Genomic DNA, 4,053 nt, shown 5'->3' with positions numbered 1-4,053 from the left:
CAACAATATAATACGGGGGTTGTACTATATAACAATAAGGGGTTACACTAGTAGTGTGGGGACCTAACATGCCCCTCTCCTTCAAAAAGTGTTGTCCTCAACGCTTGAGTAGTTCTTGACGCTTTTGTACAAAATTCATGTCCTCCCATGTGGAATCTTCAGTGGGTAAGTTCTTCCCTCTTGATGAGATACTTTGAAATTGATAAATTTCGTAGCTGTCGGGTTCTTGTTTCTGTGAATTCTCCAAGTTCCAATATGATTTTTCCTTCCTCGTAAAGTTCTGGAAATATTGTTTGAACTAGGAACTTCTACAACTTTTGAATGAGTGGCCACACTTCTTTGTCCTTTTTCCATTCATCCCTTGCTTCATTTAAATATCACAAAACAATGCTTCCACATCCTCATCCTTTCTTGAGAGTTCATCTACAAAAACATTTTGCTTCTCTTTTTTGTAGATGATTTCAAAGTCATAACCCAACATATTTATGACCCACTTTTTTGTTCTTCTAAAGATAATCTTTGTTCTAAAAAGTATTTAAGACTATCATGATCCATTTTACCTTGAAGTGTCTTCCCATTAGGTAAGGTCGCCATTTATTAATTGCATGTAGCATTGCTTGCTTCAGATGTAGTCGTAAAAATACCCAGTCGCCTACATCAAAATTTCTTTCACTGCGATGTTGATCTACCTGTTGTTTCATTCGATTTTGCACCAAAGTGGCATTATCCTTTAAAAGTTGGAGAACTTGTTCTTGATGCTCGACGTGATCTTTCACTACATGAATAATTTCCTTCTTGATATGTCCTTCTATCTTGAGAGTTTGAGGAGTGGTAATTTCTTCCAATGCATTACAAGATATGGTCGGATTCATTTCTTGATGCTCGATGTGATCTTTCACTTCTTGAACATTTTTCTTCTTGACATGTCCTTCTATATTGATAGTTTGAGAAGTGGTAATTCCAACCAATGCATTACAAGATATGGTCTGATTTATTTCTTCTTTCTTTGGGGTTGGTTCTTGGTGAGTATCATTTTCTTTTGATGTTTCTTGATACTTTTATTCCTAATATTTCATTGCTTGAACCTTCTTCTTCTTGATATGTCCTTCTATCTTGAGAGTTTGAGGAGTGGTAATTCCTGCCATTGCAATACAAGATATGGTCTAATTCATTTATTCTTTCTCTAGGGTTAGTTCCTAGTGTATATCCTCTTCTTTTGATCTTTATTTATCCTTTTCTTCCTCCTCTTCATAATCTATGTAAAATAATTTCTTCTCAGCGCACTTTTGACCTTTAGTGTATTTGCTATCACAATTGTAACAAAGCCCTTTTTCTCTTTTTTCTTCCAATTGTTGTGGTGTAAACCTTGTAGGTTGTGGAAGGTTAGGAGAAAAAACATTTCCATAGTTATAGTTGTGAGTGGTGGGATTCCTTGTTTCCATAATTTCGCTTTCAATTTTTCTTTCCAACCTGAATGCCTTCTCCAATGAATTAGGTTCCCAAAGACGAACCTCGTGTTGAATGTTATCCTTTAAAGTCCCTATGAAGACATCAACCATTTTCTTTTTTGGAATATAATTTACCCTTATATTCAATTTTTGGAAGTCCTCAATGTGCTCTTCCATTGAACCCTTTTGTTCGAGATTTATCAACTGGCTAAAGAAGGTGTTTCTCTTTGTATCTTCATAATGTGCTATCATTTCTTCCGTGAAAATTGACCAAGTGACAAGTGCTTTACGAGAACAAAGTCCTTTATACCATAAAAATTGATCTGGTTCTAAATATGAAGATGCAATGCGTACCTTTTGTAGCAGTTGCACCTCATTTAGATCAAAATATTTCTCCATCTGTAGTATCCAATTTAACGGATCATTTCCATCAAACTTCCTCATATTGCCTTCTATTTAGTTTAGGAGCTCGATCTTGCAATTAATGTAACTCTGTACTTTCAGATCTCCAAGTTTTGAAATCGAAACCTGCAGTAGCCCTCTGCGTCCTCTTTTCAATGTCACCAGTCTGATCGAAATTGGATTCTCCAAGAAAGAGTTATGCACAATCTCCCAAGATGACCTGATTATATACCTTTTCATAACATAGAACTTGTATGAAGTGCCACGTGTCACTGCTTCAACCTTAGGACCTGAAACCGATACACAGAAAACTAAAATCTGTCCTCTTTCTTTAACTTTTTACGAAATTTCAATTTGATGCTCAGAGAGAAAGTTATGATGATTTTCCCAAGGTCACCTATTTAGGGTGTAATTCGAGAGCCTGCAGAAACCCTAAATGTCTCAGATTATATCTCCGCAAATATAGGGATACAAGATTTGAAATTTGGACCCAAGCTTCACCAAGACTTTGGTTCAAATGAGTTTTAATTTCAGGGTCTAAACCTTCGTAGAAAAAATATTATAGCGAAAATTCCACGATGACCTGTTTGAGATGAAAATTTGGAGCTTTCCAAAACCCTAATTTCCTCAAATCATATCTCTGAAATATAGCGAGACAAGATCTCAAATTTGGACGCAAGGTTCAGACAGATTTTTTCTCAAATGGGTTTTTTTTAGCTTCTGAAACTTCAAAGGGAAAAAGTTATAGCGAAAATTTCACGATGACCTATTTGGAGCAGCAAAACCCTAGAATCCAAAGCTCTGATACCAAATGTTATGAAACTAGCTCACAAAAATATAGAAATGATAGATGAACACCTTAGAAATAAGCCTCTACGAGGGGGCAACCTCCTTTACATTACACAAATGAACAATTCTTGGATGATACAAATGACAAGACCTCCTTTCTATATATAGGAGTCTAAGGGGTCATAATATAATCAAAGTCGACATAACAATAATAATGTAAGGGCACAATAATAACAATAGTGGGATTCTATTGGGCACAATAATAATAATATGGGGACTACATGGGCACAACAATATAATAAGGGGGTTGTACTAATAACAATAAGGGGTTACAGTAGTAGTATAGGGACCTAACATAGAGAGAGAGAGAGAGAGAGAGAGAGAGAGAATGAATTGTAGAGTGAGGGAAGAGAGAGAGTGAAAGTCAAAAAGTGAGAGAGATAAGGAAATAGGGTGGGTAAGGGAGAGAGAGGGAGATATTTGTGGTTTACATAGGAGGAAGAAAGAGACAAAGTTGAGGGGGATGTGAAGGAGGAATTGAGAGAGAGGGGGTGGCGGGGGAAAAGGAGAGAGAGCAGGAGAGAGTGGAGGGGGAGAGAGAGGAAGAGTGAGAGATAAAGAAATGACATGAGGGGGATGAGAGTGAGAGAGGGGGAGGGAATGAAAGTGAGAGAGAGTGATGGAGGCTGAGATAGAGAAAGATAAAGGGAGGGAGATAGAGATGGATCTAGATGATAAAAGGAGACAAAGAGCATTGGAGGGGAGATTTTTGTGAAGCACAAATTTAGTGAGGGAAGGAGGGATGGAAAATAGATGAAGGGGGTGGACAAAGAAAGAGGGTAATATAACTTGAGGGGAGGGAATGAGGAAGAGAGAGAGAGAGGGAGAGATAGATAAGGATAAGGGGGGAGATAGAGAAGCATAAAGGGAGGGATATAGAGATAACATTAGAGAGAGAGAGATTATTGCGAAGCGTGGACTGAGTGAGGGAGGGAGGGATAGAGAAATAGAGGAAGGGGGAGGGAGAGAGGATGGAAGGGGGGGTGAGAGAGAGACAGAGAGAGACAGAGAGAGAGAGAGCAAGAGGCAGAAAAAGGGAGTGAGAGAGAGAGGGGGATAGGTAAGGAAAGAGGGAGACATAAATAGAGAGAGAGAGAGAGAGAGATGGAACTAGAGAGAGAGAGAGAGATGGGACTAGAGAGGAGGAGAGGAGGGAGGGGAGAGAAAGAGAGGGAGGGAGAGAATGGGGGGCAAGCAAGGGAGGGAAAGAAAGAAAGGGAGAGAAGGGGTGAGGGGAAAGAGGGGTGAAAGAGAGAGAGAGAGAGTCATAGAGTGAGTAGAAGAGGGAGGTAGGGAGATATGGGTGGATATGGAGCGATAGGGGGGTCCTGAGACAAAGAGATAGATAAGAAAA

This window comes from Pinus tabuliformis, chromosome 3_1 (assembly GCF_031772625.1).
Source record: "Pinus tabuliformis cultivar Carrire ecotype Pingquan chromosome 3_1, CPIR1, whole genome shotgun sequence".
Taxonomy (NCBI): Eukaryota; Viridiplantae; Streptophyta; class Pinopsida; order Pinales; family Pinaceae; genus Pinus; species Pinus tabuliformis.
Note: the sequence above shows the minus strand (reverse complement) of the source record.